General features: G+C 39.4%; 1 protein-coding gene across 2 annotated transcripts in view; it reads right to left on the reverse strand.

Annotated features, from left to right (window-relative positions):
• slc12a2 (solute carrier family 12 member 2) overlaps positions 1-22,555 on the reverse strand; it is a 62,181-nt gene that overhangs the window by 36,737 nt on the left and 2,889 nt on the right. The gene's annotated exons all lie outside the window — the stretch shown is intronic.

Here is a 22,555-nt window from a genome sequence, read left to right on the forward strand (position 1 = left end):
ATAGGAATCCGCAATACATTATTTCTTATCTTTATGCAGGGGGCTACAGTTCACCAAAACCTTCACCAGCTTAAAAAACAAACAAAAAAACCCCGCAAAGCAACAGATCATCTAATGTCATCATTTTAGTCCAAATTTAAAGAATGGGTCTATTTTTTTTTCTTTTGGGGGAAACGTATATATACGCTGTCCAAGCAGTTGCTAACTACCTCCACATTAAGACATCATGGATCTAATAAAAGCTAGCAGATCTACAACTTCAGATGTGGATTAGGGTAGACAAAACCATCAAGAGGCCTTTACTTCCAGACATATCGCTCAGGCGTGATCACTTCTTTTTCTGGTCTGGTTAAAATATATAAAGAACAATACTGGAGATTTTAAATAATGAAACAACACATAGGAAATCAGGAAATTAAGGAACAAATGGTTGTTTTAAGACATGAAGGTCAGTCGTCCTGGAATAGTTCTTGCAAGAACAGTACAGCATTGTCAAGTGCATCTGAAAAACCTATTAAGCACCACAATGAAACTGGCTCTCATGAAGACCATCTCAGAAAAGCGAGACCAACATATAGTCTGTTTTGATGAGTTTTAACCAACATTTTGAACAAACAAGATCTTAAGATCATGTTTTCTGTTCTTGGCATGGCTGCTGGTTTAAGAACTTTAGAAACTGCTCATCATCTCCTGGGATTTTTACACACAAAATAGTTCACAAATGATGTTAGCAGGATTTCTGCGTGTACAAAGCAGAATAGCCAGACTGTTTAATCTGCCAGAAAAGCATTTCAGAACAAAAGATCAGGGAGATGGACTACAACAGAAATCTGAGGGGACATTGGGTGCAGGTTCTTCACACTGAACAATAGTAAATAGAGTAAAAAGTCCAGATGATAATTATCCAATGTTATTCTGTCCAATTCAGGTGGGGTATTGGTGGCTCCATGGTAGGTTTCTCCTGACGATTCCCAAACCTCAGCCACTGGATGCAGAGCAGGTACCAAGCCTGGAAGGGTATCTGGTATAAAACCGGTGCCAAGTTGTTGTGCAGACAAGTTGGTCCACTGTGGCGACCCCTCAAAGACCCACAACTGTCCAGTTCAGGTGAGGCTATTGGCTATTGATTAATGTGTTAATACACCAATATTGGTGTGTTAATACACCAATCAGCCATAAATTAACAATTAAAGCGCATTTAGGCTATTTGGCAGATGCTCCTATCCAGTGCTTCCTTTATTGGACAGATCTTTACACATGTCCTAACAATTATACCCATGAACACATTAATATTGATTATCAATTATATAACAACAGTAAACTGGTGATATGATCATGGGCAACCATGGTTCACCCATGCCCGCAGTGAACAAAGGCCAGACACAGCACACCCCCAGACGTCTCGTGAAGCCACGTCCCGAAGGGCCAGATCAACCCAGGTGACACGAAGGAAACCTACACATTGGACATAATGTTTTGAATTGTAATGTTATGACTGATGGGTGTACAGTGAAAACTATGTGCCGTGCATTTGATTTTGTAGATTTCTGTAACCTTATGATTAGCAGAAGGATATTATAAAAAAGAGCAGTATGTATTAGGTCTGCAGATTAAAGGTCCACTGCGGAAACAAAGGACGTATGAATTATAAAACATGGCGTCTTTGGCATGCGCTCCAGCATGTGGCCGGGGCACTGGGGCGCATCATCACCTGAGCCATCTGTCTACATGAGCTCCGTACCTGCATGCATAACGTCATTAACAGCCCCGCCAAGCTCCCCTTACACCAGGGACACTAGGCTATTAAGAGGGAGAAAAGCAGGAAGAAAGAGCTGCTTTGTTACGGCTTCGGAGCTTGTCAACACCGTTCCAGGGCGCCAGGTGAGAAGGGGGAAAGCATCGCATAGAGCATATGTATAAGGCTTGGAAAGACCTGAAGGGGACTTTGACAACTGAAGGTTGTAACCGACTACAATACTGTATGTCTAGTTAAAATAAGCAGACTGTAGGGATTTGGTTCTAATCTTCCAGGAACTAAATAGCAGTTAATTAGAGACGGCTAAGCCTTTCACATTGGGAATAACATTTATGTATGTGCAAGAAGAAGAGGGGAAAAAAATACAGACAAGTGTGCCTTTGTGAACGCATGGAGCTCTTGTGCAATGCCTGGACCAAAGTACAGGACATTCAAAATGATTGTGGCTGGCGGAAAAGTTGTCCCGGTTTATACCTTGTCTTAAACTGGCATGATGCATTATTCTGTATTCATGTGAAGAAAAAAAAATTATGATTTTTTTATCCTGGGTGAATCTCACAGCTAACACCTAAAGGACAAAAACATCTGTAATGTCCATGTGTAACCTGTTACTTTATCTGGGTTATTGTGTAATTTTTTATTACGATATTAACAAATAATATGATGTTAAATGTCAAATATGAAACATGACAATTAGGACTTTTAATCTTCCAGAGACAGAAGGCTTATCCCCTTTAGCTCATTAATATCAGCCACCCCAGAGCAATCTCACAGGCTGGTCCAGACATAATCCTGTAAATGTACCTTCCTTCTGTGCCTTGTGTCCATTTTCCTGGTTCTTGGAGTAAGATAACAGTCTAAATCTCACCAGGTAAAACATTTAATATTCTCTAGAGACGCAAGAATGCACCATAGTCGAAATCACAGCGTGAACATTTCTGACAAATGACACCTCCAATCCTACATATTTCATCAGCAAGTGCCACCAAAGCCGAGCATTTCAGCCATCACACCAAGTGACCTCAAGCATAAGCACAAGCGTTACTGAGATTGTCACATACTATAGCAGAGACTACACAATGCCCGAGGACAGAAATAGAACAGATTCACGCTTCGTGCGCCACTGACTGGCGCTGCCTCGGGGGATCACGGTGAGATCCGCGGTACATCTTGAATAACTGAGAAACGAGACAGAGGAGGGGAAAAGTGTGGCGTTCATGCCAAGCAGTCAATTCTGTTCTTACATAATGAGCATATTAGAATAATTTGAAAGTGTCCAGTAGGACAACCGATCTGCCCTTGTTCCATTACGCATTGCTTTACAAACATAATGAAAGGTACATCCTGTTCTAGATGAACGCTGTGAATTATCGATGAGCACAGATCATACAAGGCGAGCTGCAACCATGCCGGTGTTCGTGCTCGTATTATATACAGCATATTTCTCTCATCAGGTAATGAGTGGCAGCTGGAATTCATTTTTATTTATTTAACACGTGATCAGACATTAAATTTATGGGGTTGTGTTAGTGCAGAAATGTCAAAATTACAATTTAATTCCTCATATGATTCACCCTTTACCAAACATCAGGCCTAAAAACAAATAAAAAAATAAAAAATAAAAAAACACCTAGAAGAAAAGTCTAAGATTCTGACATGTCTTATGAAAGATGTCTGACAGCTGAAGAATAAACAAAAGCTGTTTTCTATGCTGCAACAGTCACAAAAAGGCACTGGCTGACATCTACATAGCCAAATATAACAAGCTTTAGGCTAATATGAGGGACGTTCAAGTCAAACCAGGAATTTTTATAGCGCAGGATAACAAAACAGTCATGAGCCGTGATCAAGCTTGTCTACTTCACCATCACTGCTGAAACGCTGGCCTCCCGGGAACTCCTTTAATGCACCAACCGTGTGGAAATCACAGCCGTGAATTCAGGCCACTGTATGGTGGATGCGTCAATAACCTGACTCCTGAATTACATCCATCATCCTCATACAGCTCCTGTAATGTGCAAGTGGTGCAGTGGACAGAATGAGGTTGTGCATTGTATTTTGTGATCAAGCCAGGCTTTTTATTATTATTAAAAGAAAGGGCCATTATAGGAGTTCCTGGGAAAACATTGGTATCCAAGCACTAGTGAAACTAAGTGTAGCAGCGAAATAAAGGTAGTTTTTAATTCTCTTATGGCCTTGGTTTAGAATCTACAGTGGCCTTTTCGTATACTATAAATGAATAAGAATGTGTGTGTGGTTCCCTAAAGTGAAACTGAGAACCAGTGCAATAAATCACTGATCCTGCAAAAAGCAGACTTCCTCTGCTTCCTGTGTGTTCTTCTGCACAACAGCACTTTCACATATCAGACACATCTAATGTAAAAGAGTGAAACTGGAACCTTAGTCGAGACATGCAACACACGTACAGTACCACTACTACTATTACCTGGCTTTAAATCATACACTTGGTGCAATTCATCTTGCCTTTACACAAATGAAAATGAGGAACTGGGACAGTATCTGGTTCACGACATACTGTACAAGTGCTGACTGTCATGAGTATAGCTGCATTAGTTAATCCTTCAACTGGTGAGATTTGGGGATTTTGTCATGAGACCATGTGACCGATTCACCGTTCGCCCTTTTTTGGTAGGTACTGACCACCATACACCGGGAACACCCAAAAAGACATACAGCTCTAGAGATGCTCTGAAATTGGCCCTTGTATAGATCATTCAGATCCCTACACTTGCCCATTTTTCCTGCTTCCAACACATCAGCATTGAGAACCAACTGTTTTAAGATATTAACTCGGACTATATACTGTATTCCTCACTTCACCCGTCAGTGCTTTTAAAGTTACGCCTGATGTGTTTCACAGTTCATGTGGCTTATAAGTAGATTTGATAAGGTATATTATATTATACATATAACATTATCAGGATATGTTTCATTACAGACAAAGTTTTTCCAACATCTATACTGTATATTTTTATTTTTTTGGCACAGTGGCTTAGCGGTTAGCGCACTGTGGCCTCGCACCTCCAAGGCTAAGGGTTCAAGCCAAAGTGTTTAGGTCACCTCACCTCCTCTCTCTCTGTCTGTGCATGGATTTTGCATGTTCTCCCTGTGCTTGGTGGGTTTCCTCCAGGTACTTCGGTTTCCTCCCACAGTCCAAAGATACGCATATCAGGCTAATTGGCGTTCCAAATTTGCCCATAGTATGTGTGTGTGTTAGTGTGTGTGTGTGCGCCCTGTGATGGACTGGCAACTTGCCTAGAACATACCATAGATCGTGCCGAAATTCCCCTGGGATAGGTTCCAGGCTTCCTGTGACCCTGTACATGATAAGTGGTATAGACAATAAATGAATGAATGAGTCTACTTTTCATAGACTAGACTTAAATATCACTAAATAAAAGATTTTTTTTTTTTTTTGGACAGAAGATTAGTGAATCAAGCATGTTTAAAATTCCCAGACAGATTTCAGTCAGTCAGGATGATTAAATTCCAACCAGCTCATTTAAAAGCGCAGAACAGTGAAATAGACCACGACTAAAAGGACTCGTCGCATTCCTGTCCAAATTCTGTTTCAGTCAGAAACATCGTCATACCTGACAATTAACATGGATTTGTTTGGGTTTCAGCAGGAAATCGAGAAAAGAGCGAGCACTTCCTGGAATGTCTGTACGCTGAAGAGAAATAGCACCAAAAACTTTGGTTCGGTTTAAAATTCTGATTTGGACAGGACTAAAAATACCAGAGACACTATGATGATTATTACATTATCTCACCTTCACATGCAAAACTAGTGCAACCTGATTATGGCTGAAGGACGCAAGTAATTAATAAAGATGACTCTCTCACATCATGCACACACACACACACACACACACACACACACAGCAGGCACTTGTGGTATAAAAGTGGTATAAAAAGTGGTCAGCTATCCTTAATAAACCTTTTAATTGTTTGTATAATAATAAAGCTAGCCAAGCCTTCAAGTACTGAAGGTCTGTATTTAGAGATGGTACATATCAGTATTCATAGTTCAAACCAGAACTGAAGTAGCGGAGGTCATTTCTTACTGTTTAGTCTCCAAGGACGTCTCTGATAAGCACCGAACATGCTGGGCGTCGGGACTTTTTTTGCTGTTAAAATGTTGCAGTTAGGGTTGAATAATCAACATTTGTGCATAGACTTTCATGAGTTTTGCTTTGGCTTCAGCTACAAAATCCGACGTTACCACTAGAAAAGATTAAAAGAGAATGTGTGTACAAGACTAACTGATCACGACTGCTTTGTAAATTCTGCAACACATCAGAGAGGATCATACAGTTACATTAGTGGGATTTGGCAGACGTCATCATCCAGAGCAACTTTCGTTTGTCCTATAACACAACCAAGCAGTTGAGGGTTCAGGGCCTTACCCGAGGGCACAACAGGAGCAGCTTGGTAGTGCTGGGACTTGAACCTGACACCTTCCGACCAGTAGTATCCTTTATCTTTTACCCGTGCCCCGATCATACAGTACATCAAGAACAACATGAAAGCGAACAGAACAGTGCTGTAGATGCTCTTGATGAGGAACAGACTTATGAGCATCGATTCCAAAGTAAACCTAGCAAACTAGTATGAAAACATGTATAAGTGCATGAGGTCAGATCTAGTATGCAGGATCCATTTCTACTTAAAAAAACAAACAGGATTTTTGTCCGAATACTGTTTTAGTCACTAAGACCGTCATACCTGACAATTACATGGATTTGTTTGGGTTTCAGCAGGAAATCGAGAAAAGAACTAGCACTTCCTGATCGACGTACGAATCGGAAATGATCTGCGCGGCTCTCCGATAGTAATGGATACGTCCTGAAAGCCCCCTCCCTCCTGCCTCTTTTCCCACAATCTCACACATTATCACTGAAATCTGCACAGTGTTCAAGCTTTCAATCAAATTAAATAAAAAGTGTTTTGGGTAAATTAAAGCGAACCTTTGACTTGTGATGATGTTAGAGAAAAGTGTATTTAATAACAGTTCACTATATTGATTATGGATGACACTGCAATATATATTTAATTTTTTTCTTACATTTGCCCATTTTGTTTTGTTTTTCCTCTTCTGTTCTGCACAACTAAAGACCCTTTATATCCTCTTAACCCCTGAATGTCCTCAATAAAGCTTTATATATATTCTTGTAACATCCTTGCCTCGCCCTGCGATAGATTGACACCCTGTCCAGGGTATGTATAGGTTTAAGATTTAGTTTAATCTATTGGTTCTGAAAAATGACAACTTAAACTGCCAATTCAAAAATTACGATTTAGCAAAAAATGTAATAAAAATCATGGCTCTTTCCAGACATCCATGTTTGATTTGGTTGCCATGAGACGTTTCATCACGTCTCTCATCGGAAAACACGGCACAACATTTCTAATTCAAGAGTATGGATCCAGATTTTTCCCCAATATCCTTTCGGATTATAAACACCACTATAAAAAACTATACTGCACTCCTGTCTGGCTGTCTGTGGAAGCTCCTCCGCCAGGTTGAGTTTTAATTCTGACTGTAACGCAACGAAAGCCAGATTCATTTCCAAACAGGAAAAGAGCACTTTCTCAACCTCCACTCCAACAGAAGCCCCTCAGCACAATTTTTCGTAAACATCCAAGCCTACATGAATAGTTCACCTTGAAGAGAGAGGTAGAGGTGGAGATCGGTCCCTCCCCTTAAAACATAGAAAGAGGCTTTTGTTTGGAAAATGCTATTTGGGTTTAGCGTTGCACAAGCAGCCAGTGCCTCCTGAAATGCACTTTGTTCACGATAACCTGATACAGGAACCCTGTTATAAGTCACCTGCTTGTGTCTGCGGCTCTCCGATCGGGTTTCACCTGGGCACGTTAATGAAACGGCACGATCCTGTCCAGGACTGTGCACGTACTATATGGTGGTGGTGCTGTTCACCGTATCATTTGGATCACAGTAACTTTCCTTGTTCCGTCTGTGCAGAACGTGCTGCTGCTTTCCTCAGGGAAACAAACCACTTCTTCCTGTGCATGTTTATTTATTCATTAAAAAACACACACCAAATACTTCTGTAAAAAAGAAAGAAGACAAACGGACAAGACTTTACACATGTTGGTGGAATATCGCTGAATAAAGATGCTCTTGATGGTCTGTACAGTATATTGACCGTTTCTTCCTATAAAACTTTATTACTCAGTTTTATGCAAAGTTTTTATGTTTGCATGTCCAACCAGGAACGTTCCCCCAAGACCTAACGCACAAGCTGAAACAGTCGCTAAACAAGCATGATCCAGAGTCATTGTACTTATTATATTCGATCACAGTTACTGCATGAGCCAAAATACTGCTTCTGAAAAAGGACTAGCCAGGGTGCCTTCAATTTTATTAAAAAAATAAGCTTATGTGGAATGGATATTTAAATGTAATGAGCTCGTTTTAAATCCAACCACCTGCTGCACTACACCCATCGACCGAGGTGCCATACTTTCCTCTTCTGGGATTAATCAGTGTGCCAGGATATCTTTTTAGGTTTCAGAACAACAAAGTTTAAACTGCAGTGAAAGGAAAAAGTCTTTATATCCCTCACTGCTTTCAACACATCATTTCTTGATGATAAGGAGACCTAAAGACCTCAGCCCGCCTCGAGCAAAATATCTCATGTGATGTGAGAACAGCTAATAATGGAAATGTTGCTTAGTGACTTGCAGTGCTGCATTTTTAAAAGGTAATAATAACATACAAGTGGAGTTCGTTCGATTGTGCAGAAAACAGAAACCATTTCCGAGAGTAAAAACAACCTTTATTATTTCTCCATATAATCCCCTGCTACACTAATGCTCTCCTCCCAGTGTTTCACTAGTGCTTGGACACCATCAAGGTAGAAAGTTCTTTCAGTACGCGTGAGCCATGATCTCATCTGAAACGCCGGCCTCCCTGGAACTCCTTTAATATCACACCCATGTGGAAATGGCTCTGAGCGAGGTCAGGACTATATAGGGGATGTGGCTATAACTCCCAGCTGAGTTCCTGTAATGTGCAAGTGGTGTTCGTGAATGATTGTGTGTGCAGATTTCGTCCAAACACTGTACTTCAGCATTACTTCAAATAAAAAAAGTTAAATAGTGATTAGGTCACTTCCTCTTTAGAGCACGAGTGCGTACACGCCTGTCCCGTTCCAGAGACCACCTCTAACATCGGTCCAGGGATTGGTTCCCGCGCTCGGAACGATTGCGTTTACACTGACCAAAATTAACTGGTCCCGGGGCCGAGTGTTCTCGGAAACGTTTCCCGGACCCCAGTGTAAAAGCGTCCTGTATTTCCTCAGCTCACGATGCACACTGAGCCGAGCATTCTATATGATCTGATCTGTACCTTACACAGAGATGTGATCTCCATTATTAATGCACTTACTGCATCTATTTAAGCAGCTGACATTGTTATTTTATTACAATTACATTTCTGAGCAGAACTTGAATAGTGAGTTAGCTAATTACTAAATCAATCATCCATCCTTTGTACAAAAATACCAAAATCTGCTTAAAGTTATTCTTACACGGTCTTGAATCCAGCAAATGTGGTTCGGTCAACAAGACTGGGAAAACAGTGTCATAGTCTGTGACGAGCCAGAACCACAAATCCAAAGCAGTAACCCAGCTGGCTGTGGATAAACCACATACACACACACGCACACAACACTGAAACCTCTGTGTAACCTCTCAGGCCTCGCCCACGGTTGCTAGCACAATCCAGCGTGACTGAATTAAGACAGAGCGCATCGGGGCCAGTCACTGAGGTCACAGCAGACAAAAGGGAAGCAGACGTACACGTGTAAACACACGCCCGTGCTGGCGACCAGACAATTTGTGGAAAGTGTGTTTATGTTCCGAAAGAATCATTGTTAACTACAATCACCTGACGTGCAGTGAATGTGTATAGCATTGTCAAAGGCGGTGGTGGGGGGTCTTTCTGTATGAGAGCATTGACCACTCTGGACAGTTCTGTCAGAGCGTACAAACAAGTCTAATGTTCAGCTGCACTTTAAATTCTAAAAAGTTTGGATCCATATTTGGAATATAAAGCCAATTCAAGGAGGATAAAACTATTAAAGCATTCACACTCGTATAATCGAAGTGCATGGAGTGAAGAAATGAAGGAGGAAAAAAACAAAACATCATCACGCAATCCAAGCTCATGTCTTTTACAGATAATCAGACTCCCTGTCCAAGCATCAAAGCCTTTCATCGTTACAGAGAGTTCACCCATTACTGGCTACAGCGCCGTGATCAAACCATGAACTTAAAACGATTCAAAAGCCAAAAATCCAGCCAGTAACATGAAGCTGGAGAGTTTTGCTCAAACGGAGCAGATCAGACGCGTTCCCTTCCGAGAAGAGGAACTGATAAAGTGCTGCGTTTCAGTAGACACAGTCTCTCTCAGACAGCTCCACTCCGAACTGCTTCGAAATAACTAGAAGAACGAGTAGCACATGCTACGTTGTTTTCTTCTAGTAGGAAAAGTATTATCTGAGTGATCTCAAATCAAATATATAACCACAGCCAGCACCGAGCAAGGTCACAGACTGGTTTTGTGCTCGTCTTGGCTAGGCTCGGTTCGTACGTGCCTCGAGTTTTAAGGTGTTACTGCTTTAAAAATAGCCGATAGGACTGCGGTTCAGACATAAGCATGATGTAACAAATTTGTGTGTTTCTTATCTTTATGTCGTATTCTTCTCTTGGTCTGATGTTGCATTACATTATGTCACATCTCACGTGTGTACATCATCTCAGTGTAAGATTATAGATGTGTAAAATATATCATTGTTTCGGTTTTCCAAAGTTTCATTAATCTTAAGCCTTATTCATCAAAACAATTACAAACATATATAATCCAAAATCATTTATATAAGCTTTTACACTGGAAATAAAAGTCTTTATATCTTACAAGAGCTCTTACATTAAAGGAGACCCTCGACTGAAGTTATGTTACTGTGGTTGAATTAATACAAACTTTGATTCAGATTTCATTTTAATGAATTTTTGTTTTACGTTAATAACTTATGTGGAAAAATATACAAGTTAAGACAAATAAGACCAGCCCTTAAATTAGAACAAATGTAATCTTGTCCTATAAAAAGGACAACATGTCTGTGGAAGATGATGCACCGCAGACCTCATGCATGGGTGAACCATGATCCTGTCACCAGTTTACTGGAGTATAGTTGGTGATCAGTGTTGTTCAGTTCACCAGTCACTGGTCATAGGGCGTTTTTGCATTAGGCACAATTGATTTGTACCGACCCCCCCTCACACACTCATATTGATTGGCCAGCGTTTAAATAGTTTTTTTCTCTCTGTACTCGGGTGCACTTGCGTATTTTACACTCTCCGATACATCAGGTTGCAGTATACAACTACTTGGTTTGTGAGCAGCCATTAAATACAAGAGAAGAAAAGAACAAGTAAGTTTATTAAAGGAAGCAGATTACATAGTTCTAAAAAAAAATTATATATTGGAAACAACATCAAGAGTATCGCTCTCGTTTGCCTTTCTACTTTATCAGACTGTGTAGGTCAAAAGGGGAGACTGGCGCGTGCTACACTCAGAGATTTTGAGGAGATTGACGTCACCAAGGACGTCGCGTCTACTTCCATGTTCAGGTACAGTATGAATGGCTTTTATATCTGATTTGATCCGTGCCCGAGTACGCTGTACCGTGCCCGACTCCACCTTCCCAAGCAGACTTGGACATGGTTCCTGAACCTTTTACTCATTTATTACAAATCAACCAGACGTTGGGGTCAAGTGCTCTCGAAAACACTCCCGTAGCCTTAATGTAAAAATGCCCATAATCTTGAAAAATTAGAAACCATATGAGAAACAGTCTTCAAAATGACCCTTTAAAACACCAAAGTGTTGACATTTTACCGGCTTCACCACTATACCAATCTCAATCTTGCTCAAACATGGCAGTGAGAGGAGACTTGTGGCCTGCTGCTTTCCTGCTTCTGACGACAGTTTGCATAAAGCCCCGTAATGGTAAGATGGACTGGGGGGGTGAGGGGGAGGAGGGAGAAAGATAAACACTGAAGCATGTGGAGCGGAGCTATAATCAGTTTCATACTCAGGCCCTTTCCTTAGTTGCCCGGGCTTAGTGCCTAACCGACACACTGACCGTTCTGCTGCAGTCAGTATTTACTTAGGAAACATTAGCATTAAAGAGATAAAAACCTTACAAGCTTATACTGATTACAATCTTGCTTCCTTTTACGATAAACGGTGCATTTTCATCCAGACTTCACCACTGCTGTGGAATTCGACACAAAAACAACTTACTGTGAATAGAGCCACGACATTAACGATATAGTCATGAAATAAAGTACACAAATTGGGAAGAAAAAAATATATATATTAAAAACTGTTTCCCTAACATCATAACACTTTAATGTGAAACACAGGGTGAAAGTTAACACACTCAAAAATACATACAATCACCCTTAAGAATAGGTGAGTTTTTTTTTTTTTGCGATAATTTCTTCTTGTTTTTATAAATACAGTAGTGTAAATTGCACTGACAATGCTGGTGACAATAGTGTTTTATAAAATAAAAAAAGACCACAATCACAGCTCACATCCAAAATTCCATTATTAGCAGTGTTGCGCTACTGTAATTACTGTGTGTATTACTTTCGGCAGTAATGCGTGGTGTAAAAAGTTATAAATAAAATTTTCACTAATAATATTACACTTACTTGCTCCAGAAACAACTTATTACAACATTAATTTAATTGTAAGACTGGTCCAAAATCTAACATTTAATATTCATAGTCCTTGCGCATGCACGTGTCACTACTAACAGCACCATAAGCAGTCAAGCTAGCTTGGAAGTGTCCATGTTCAACAGCTGGAAAGACCTCCACTACTTTGATTTTATCAAAACAAAAGGTGATAAGACATGATTTTTGTATATTTTTTTATTAAAACAACCAAAAACTGGATTTTAATCATCACAGCAAACTACAACAAGCAACATAGACCTGATAAGGTTTGTAGCTGGATATGTGGTGGATACAATGTTGCATATATCCATTACTGACTCGCTGTTTTTCAGACTGATCCTTGGGAAAAAATTCTGGTCACATGCACTAGTGGAGCCCCAGGTTAAAAAAACACTTGCAGACTATCTAGAGAAGGAATATGCTTTGATTGAAGTCAAAAAGCCTGTATGTGTTTCTCTAAAATGTAACGTTTATGAATTCATACTTTGAAGTTATATTACAAGGGATTAATATAACTAACCATAATAATATTACTTTTGAAAAGAGTAATAAGTAATATTACACTTTTTTTTGTAGCAAGCCCTTCACTGTTCATCTTGTCCTGTCAGAATTTACTACCAGTAGCAAAGAACAATTACTGTATATTTAGACAGACAGAGACAGATACTTTATTAATTCTGAAGGAAATTCCAGATATTTATTAACATATCAAATCAATCCATCTGTGCTAGTTTATCCTACTTTTAGTATTTAATGATCACTAGCACTGCAACAACACAATATACTGTAACACTTTTCTAGGATTAGGTAGGAATTTCTGACACATTGTTAGAACTTTCTAGAATTTTGCTTCAACATTATCCTTCAATTCACAAACTGTCTTAAACACCATGGCAAATCAAATAAAACAAAAAACAATGATAAAAGAAAAGAAAAACTTTTAACTAGGGATGCACCAAAATTTCGGCTGCCGAAAATTTTCGGCCGAAATAGCATTATCGGTTTTGGCCGAAACGTAAGAAAGCGCCGAAAATAAAAGCCGAAATTGTCGCCACGCCTCTCCCATCCTCCCGTCTCGTTCGCGCGGTCATTACACATCAAACACGGAGTATGTCGGCGGTTTGGAAGCACTTCAAAGTTTCAGATGAGGACAGCAAAGTTGCAATATGCAACATTTGCTCTGCAAAAGTTTCAAGAGGGGGTTCAACAGCAAAGACATTTTCGACTACAGGTTTAATACACCACCTTAAGTCAAGACACGCAATTTAATTTGAGGAATACCATCAAACAACGTTGGTTAAAACTAAGCCAACTAGCACATCAACACCCTCGGTTGCCACAGTTTTCAAAAAAAAATTAAGAAATTTGCAAATGACAGTGCTAAAGCACGTGACATAACAGAGAAAGTAATGGAATTCATTGCTTTAGATGACCAGCCGTTTTCAGTCGTGGAGGACATCGGATTTCGTAGGCTAATACACCACATTGAGCCGCGTTACACACTGCCAAGCAGACGGTATTTTGCAGTATTTAGTGTATTTAGTGTGTATCATTATGTTGTTTACAGTAAGAGGTTGGATTTATTTATTTTTCTTCTGTTTGTGCACTGTTGTTTGGTACAGTAATTTAAAATTGAAGTAAAAAAGCAGCTAGCATTTTTTTGCACAATTTTGTTACAGAAAGAAATTTTATTTAGTTTTGTTATTGTTAAACAGCCTTAATACTGTTATTTATTATCAATAAAAGTTTGATTGCTTAATTAATTTGTAGTTTTTTTTTATACAAACAAAAAGAAAATATTTTAAACATGTTTTTTAATGAAGCCATTTTCGGTTTCGGTATCGGTTTTCGGCCAAGTGCATCCAAAAATTTCGGTTTCGTTTTCGGCCCAGAATTTTCATTTCGGTGCATCCCTACTTTTAACACTAGCATGGAGTTACGGATGGGGCGGTGTTAGCATAAAGGATGATGATCTGTTTGAGCAGACACTGATTTGTTAAATCTCTAACATTTGCTCTACAGTTTTGTTTTTTTTTTACACGGTTTATAACATTTCAGTGAAAGACGTTTACTATAAAACTATAAAATTCAAAATCAGAATTTAATAAAAAAAAATTAAAAAGGGTTAGCATATGCCTGCCCTCAAATGAATTATAGTGACACTATCCAGTCAAGCTTTCTTTCCAACCAAAGCTGTTGCTTTGTTGTTGGCCGATGTCGCATGACTCGGAGACAGATCCGTTGTCCTCCTGGCTGACAGCTGCCGCCTCAGCGGCACAAAAAAACGGTTCTGTCCAAGAACCTGGAGCACATTCTTACTTAGAGGAAATCGGAATCAGTCAAGAGAATTTCAAATCGACGCATCGCTAATTTTTCCTCCACATGCAAAGGTCACATTTTCTAGACGATGAGTGATCGTGCCCTCTGCTCCTGATCTCACTTTTAAAAAGCTAAACTGACAGGCAGCAGACAGTGTGCGTCACTGCACACACAAACACAGAGTCAGTCAGCTGTCATACAACAAGCTGCGAGTGCTATTCCATACACCATATCCAGCCACATGAACTCCTCGTCAGCGCCACAAGCCAGCATTTAATGATCATCTTCTGGATCCTGATTATTAGATCATTCAGGATCCGGTGTTAATCTTTGATCGTTACAGAATTACGAGGCTTTCAAAGTCATCCTGCTGTTCCTAAAATTATCCTAGAATTTGATTCTAGCTCCAGCTGTCTGGATGTTGATCTTCAGACAGGCATCAGGGGTTGTATTGCTTGCTGACTTTTTCAATCCTTCTTGTTTTCCAAAAGACTTGTCCTACTGTTTGGAGGTTAAAGTCTCCATCTAAGATACACAAAAGCACCGCGCACCATCTGGTTTGCGGCTGCGGTGGGAGTTCACCAGCCAAGCACGCACAAACGCACACCTGCTTGATTGTTTCTCAAATTCTCACAAAGTATTAGGAGTAACGCGGAAGCATCTTCGTCGCTCGCATTTAACGTCAACCTGTGATGTATTTTTTTTTAAATAAAATAAATAAATAAATCTCTAAAGAAAATTGGCCCGTCACGTGAGCTTTACTGGGCTTGGCCGCTGGAGACCGTTGTGTCCTGCCCACTGTACACTGCTTTCTTCTCATCTGCCCAAGAGACTGGCATCGCTATGGAGACATGGAGAGCCGGGTGCTAGGAAACCAAAGCTGTTTTTTTTTTTTTTTTAACCCCACCCCTCCCCTTTTTCCCCCGTCTGGTCTGTTCTTTAAAGGCACACCTGGTACGTGCAGCTCCATCAGTGACGCATAAACAAACAACTATCCGTTATAACTGTTTACTGACCGTTTCGAATAAAGAAAAAAATAAATAAATTTTTATCTGCCTATAATTTACAGGGGTTAATTGAGTACACACAAGAATAATTGATGCACTTAAACTTGAACATATTCATCTTTCTAAATGATGTAATCAAGGCAAACTGGGGCACAGTTTTAGTTTTTTTTTTTTTTTATCTGTTACAGTTACGCAAAAAATAAATCAAAAATAGAAATCATTGGGTCTGTTCTATCAATAACTAAACTTCACTCTCTCCAACAGACTAAAGGTTTTGAGCATCTCTTAGCCTAGAGGAAAATTTGACTCAAAACCATGAACTAACTAGAAAACTAATTAGAAATAACTGAACAACATAAATAAGAATTTTTTCTCATTAGAAAATATCCATGGCTGTCTAGGTATTGATTGATTAATATTTTATCGGCTTTACATTCCGAAGCAACAGTGTAAAAGTGAAATCTGTCAGATTCAACAAGTCCATCAGTATGGCTTGGCTGGCAGTGCAACATAGCTCGACTTGCCATAGAAATCTGCCTGATTTATCCTGATGCTCTAATTCTGCTTGGAGCGTCTGCACTTGTGACTCATCTTCTGCTGCCGTGGACGGTCCCATGTGAACACCCTAATGAGCCGCACTCCCCGAAAAACAGTCTGTGCCTAGTTTTAGCCTAGCGTCAGTGCACCTGATCTCACCTGGATACTGTAAACCCATAGTGAAGACCTGCTGCGGTAATCGTAAATATCATCCTGTGCTCGTTCCAGGACTCCTCACTCAACATTGTTTTAACTAGCGTTAATTTTGTCAGCTATTTTCAATTTTAGCCTTAGTCCCAGGATAAATGTTACTGTTATTATTATTTTTTTTATCATATTTAGTCTTACCCTATTTTTGTTTAGTCAAGTTTTAGTTGACTTAAAGTCTGGACATTTTAGTCAAGTTTTATACAATGAAAACATAACATTTAGCAATAAGATTATTATTAATTAACACTACCGTCAGTCTAGTCTAGCCAAAACCCTTTAGGGTTTTTCACAAAATAATTATCTTAACATTTAAAATGTATCTTTTCATCTGATGTTTTCAGCTAATTATATTTATTTTAATGAAACTTCACTCATGCACACACGTACACAGTGCTGTGCAAAAGTCTTAGGAACCATATTATATGCTGTACCAATTTTGTTATATCTTTATCATGTCTGCATAATTATGTACAAAATATTCAGTATTTCCATATATAACTTAAAACTTAATAAATAAATAACATTACAGGAGAATATATGCATGTACAAGACAAACCAGTTTTCAGATGGAAACAAAAACCTAATGTTCGCTCCTGGGATTTGCATAAAAATAGAAAGGAGCGAGAGTGACTAAGTTACCAGATAAACTCATATTCTCCAGCAAGCTCAGTAAAACCTAACACCTGTTTTACTTATATTACTGTGCAAAAGTCTTGGGCACATACAAAAATACAGCATAAGCAAAAGATGCTTTTGAAAACATTTCTGCATAAAAGAAACTTATATAAAGAGCAATAAAATAAACAGTTAATATTTGGAGTGATACAGATTTGTGCAGTTTTATAAGAAAACAACTGTTTTACTGAGCTTGCTGCACAGTGCTCTATATAAAACAGTTTCTGTGTGTGTGCGAGATTTAAGCCGTATACGGCGCCTCATAAAAATGCTCCCAAATATCATCTCTTCTTTTTGGCCGCGCACCCGTGACCAAGGAAACATTAGCCAACTCGCGCCATAATAAATGAACGACGCATCACAGCGGAGTGTGACGAAAATTAAATGACGACGAAAATAAAGACCGGCATTTTATTTGTTTGAATTTTTTTTTAAACCACATTTTAGTCTCATCTTTTTTCATCAACGATATTGCATGCTGATTTCATCGCTGTCACTCATTATTTTCGTTGACAAAATTAACACTACTTTTAATAAACTGATTAAAGAGATAATTAAGATATCACGATCAATATCTAATGATATCAGTAAATGCTAATTCCCTAAATTCCTCTTTTATGGCCGTGTCTATTATTAAAATCACTAAACTAATAAAATTTGTACTCAAGTATTTACGCTGTCAAACTGCACTTGTGGATAAATGCAGCTGTACGTGTTTCTGTTGATGGAGAAATACTGTATCTTTACCCTTTACTGTCATACCTTTACATATGTGCATGTTAGTAACATTAAGGGAGGAAAGATGAGCTTCATTATCACTCAGGTCATGCTTTGTGTGGCGTAATCATCAGCAAATTATCTGTAACTGAATAAGATGTAGTTAAAATGAAAGTCAGAACATCCTGTTTAGTCGACTGAACGCTAGCACCATCAAATGATTATCATCAACTCAGAAAGTCTCTTATGATGCTCCATTTTTCCCCCTTTTTTGGATGATTAACACATTTCTAAAGTATGACAAGTATAAATTAAGAAAGGGAAAGAAAAAAAAAATGCTGGATAGAAGAATGCTTAAACCCTCTACAACACAATATGGTGTTTACAGACGACAGTCAAACTCAAGTACCAGCCGTGCGTCATGTGACCCTTAATACTCAACTATAGTAAGAAGGGGAAAAAAGAAATAAGAAGAATATGATTCATTCATCCCTTCCTACTTCAACTGTGTGTGTGTGTGTGTGTGTGTGTGTGTGTGTGTGTGTGTGTGTGTGTGTGTGTGTGTGTGTGTGTGTGTGTCCTCTCTGGTAGATTTAGGTTTTACGTCATGTCATTCTCTTTAACAGAAGGAAGTCACCTGGAAAATCCAGTGGAGCTCAGATTTCAGCTCTGCACCAGGACCAGAAAACCACGTTGATAAGAAAAAAGGGCAGAAAGGTAATAATGGACTGTTTTAGTACACAAGCAAATCAGAAGCACAACAACAGAAGATTCACAAAAACTGTAATACTAGCTTAAAAGCGAAGGATGCAGGTCTATAAGGACGCGGCTGATGGGCTACAGCACGTCAGGCTGAATGACTGCAGGAAAGGGAAAGCTGCAGGATGTTTGCAATAAGAGAAAATATGAGCCTGAATAAACCTACTAATGCTTTTATTCATGCTCATAACCCTCATCATCATCAGGGGCATTCATATAGTATTTTATCCATGCTTTTACGCTCTGGACTGCATTAATACGAGAGTGCAAACAACGAGAGCTGAAAAAATAAAGGAAGCTGGTTTGTTGAGATGACTCACTATAATAAACACAATTAACTTCACATTAAATCTGTTTTCTAATCTGGGGGACGTCCAATAAGCATCATGCATGTGGTGTTCGAGAAGGACCAAACCTAACATTAACAGCTCATGTTAATGTTACCTTCTGATTTTTACTTTCTGAGCTTTAATTTTTATTATTTTTTGGGGTACCATAAAAAAAAAAATTCCATCTGTAACGTCCAAGTCTCTGGAGTTGAGAGCATACAAATAAGCTGCTGGCTAAAAGTTCATTATATTTTTCCTTTGCAACCAACATATCAAGAAATAAAAAAAAAAATAAATAAAAAAAAAAACAACAACCAACAATTAAATGCATGCAAGTTCCGCAAAATAGCAAGGCGGCCAACTATACAGTTTAACCAGTAAAGTAATGTAATCATATACCTAGACATGCGGACACTGAGCTGAGGAAGACATCTGGTCTATTGTGAGCCATTGACTCAGCCAGGGTACGAGGACTCTACTGGAACATGCTGCTCTACTGGAATCTTACTGGACAATATAAACATACATTAACAGCATGCTACAAGACATCTGCCTACTCAGTTTTACAACTGATATTTGGAGTTCACCCCATGTCGAGGACGACAGCCTAGTGGACGCGACATGGGGTGGAACAGACGTCTCCCACAGCTGAGATTTGGTTTCTTTGAACAACATTTTTTCCAAGCATGGAGCATTCAGGGTTACTATCAGGACAAACTTTATTTATTTATTTAGATTGTTTTTCGTTTTTGTAATAAAACTAATTTGTGCATTTGAGTAAGAAATGTGTTAACTGATATTCTATTGTGGCATTTTTCCTTTTTTCTTCTTATTCTTCTTCTCGAATCACACATTGGTGGACACGTTACACATTAACTAGCTTCCCCACCAGGCAAGGAAAAGTAAAGTTTCCTGTGTTTTCAAGATCAGAAACCTAAGCAACCTAAAGTGGTCATTAACTGAAGGTAGCTGATGGAAGAGTGAGCTGGGCTTATTAAGTGCATTAATACGGACAGCGGGACAAATCATTATACTCGCAAAGTTTCTAACAGTGTGGTTTACAGTCTTGATAAAATACTTAGGTCTTAGGCCAAGATTTCTTTTATGGAAGTCGGTTTTCTGTTGCGTAAAACTATCATTGCGAGTCTGGTTAGCATCTTCCCACGATACGTCGAATGGTGAAGCAACGTTTTGTGCATGTCGCGGCAGGATTATCTTCCAGCTTTGCAGCAAACTTTATTTCAGTAGGTTTCACTAATTAATCGGCTAAAAAAATAAATCAACCTGATCACAATTCTCCTGATGTGACTAATGCAGCAAGTGACAGGATTCAGAAAAGCACAGACACAGAATCAAGATGTGCGTCAACATTAGGGGAGTAACGGTGCGCAAAAGTCATGGTCCAGTACATACCTCAGTTGGAAATTTACTGCTCGGTAGTAAACGATAATGATTTCAGTAAACGATTCCATATTCAACGCGTCTATCATGATGAAGTTGCACAAGACTATATGTATCCATAGTGAAAAATACAGGGCAGCTCTGGCCCTCTAAACATGACTCCATATGATCTCTGGCGTGTGCTGTGGTGTCTAGGATGTTGGCGGTGGATCCTTTAAGTGCAGATCAGACTTGTTTATCTGGTGCAGCTCACGGGCGCTCGACCGGAGCGAGATCCCTCATTGAACGCTTTGCCTGCTGGGTGTGCAGTGTGTGCAGCGAGCTGCGATGCACTGGTGTTCTGGTGCCTTTCTATCAGTGCAACAAGTGGCTTTCTTTATCGGCGATTTGTGCTGCATTGGCTTTTCTATGGGATCAGACGGCACGGACTGGCCTTTGGTCCCAGTGGACACGGGTGAGCCTTATTTGCCTACGATCCTGTCACCAGTTTACCGGTATATCATTGAAAATTAATGTTAATGTGTTAATGACACAAAAAAGTTTGAGTCATTGTTGCACTAATCATCCCAAAACAGAAGTATTTCTCTTCTCCATCTTCAACTAAGAACCTTTCTTCACGTCGTGATTAGTATAATGCACAGCATTCATGAATACCATTAAAACAAATTCCACCGAAGGACAGTCACGTACTTACAGATTTACTGCATACCAGAGCAAATCAAGTTATTCTGTGCATGAAGGACTGCATTTATATATTTATTTAATTTATTATTAAAAAGTATAGTCTTTAACCACAACCTCCATTGCATACAGTATGTGAAGCCAGCGCGCACAATAAACTTTAGGCCAAAATTTATTAGGTCTATTGCATGAGCCAAGAAGGCCAGCATGGTTGCAGCCAGAAAAACAACCGAGCGGCTAATTGTCCAATTACTACCAGGCACATAAAACCTGTACAATGAGTTGTAATTCTCAGTACACACAACAGAGACATAAATACCTCTGTTTTAAATCGTTTCTCAGTCACTCATTGTGCCATGTCAGGTCTAACACACTGGACTTTTTTAAAATGGAAATTTTTTTGGACTGACTTCTCACTCTGTACCGTCCTCAATAGACAGCCTTAGCAAGTTCATAAGTCCACGCTGTGCTCATGACATTTAAAAATAATATATATAAATTTTCAGCTGTCTTTTCTCTCAGCAGTGAGAGCATCAATATTTCAGCACGATTTGATTCTGCTCGGCTGCACGGCACTGAATGAAGCTGCTCTGTCAAGGTTTCCCTCAGACTGGTCAATATCATGCAGCACCTCACTCAGTTCATACACACAACCAGGCATCGCTAGCGACCTGCTATCACATTATTATGGGAAATCTAAACCACGAGCGGGTAAACACGGATGACGTGTGACAGTCAGCCCCACTCAACAGACTGGACATAACTGTATTGGCACGCACATCGAATTTCTGTTTCGGATCCACCAGGGGCAAGAGGAACTTCCGTCGATTCATGGATTTGTAGCACTGTAACATTTGGCCGTTGGGTACAGTAGAAAAATATGGTTCCATCAAAGGAAAGGGGGGGGGGGTTTGGGGGGGAAGGCAGTGATCCTGGTTGTAATGTAAATTCAAGCAGCAAGCTTATGTAAAAAAATAAATAAATAAATAAATATATAGAGTGCCTTTTAACTGAACCGATGCTGACCAAATGACACAGGAGGACGTGGTTATGTAACGCTCCTGGAGAAGAAATGTTTCTTTGGTAGCGAGCAAGGATGAGTGGCAAAATTAATCAAGTGCACATTACTGGCATCGCTTGATTAATAAAGCCGGAAAATGTCTGGTAAGATCCTAATAAAGATAGACGCTAAAGTAACAGCGACTGTGTGTCATTTCAAAACACAAGGCATTCGAGTGTCTACAAATACATATCAGGTTACCGACAGCTGTGAAACAGGAGACCTAAAAAAAAAAAAAAGGAACAAAAACCTTGCTGACAAAGTAAAGGACGGTCTGTGTTGTCGTAATGACCGATAGATAGAG

This window comes from Clarias gariepinus, chromosome 17 (genome assembly GCF_024256425.1).
Source record: "Clarias gariepinus isolate MV-2021 ecotype Netherlands chromosome 17, CGAR_prim_01v2, whole genome shotgun sequence".
Lineage (NCBI taxonomy): Eukaryota > Metazoa > Chordata > Actinopteri > Siluriformes > Clariidae > Clarias > Clarias gariepinus.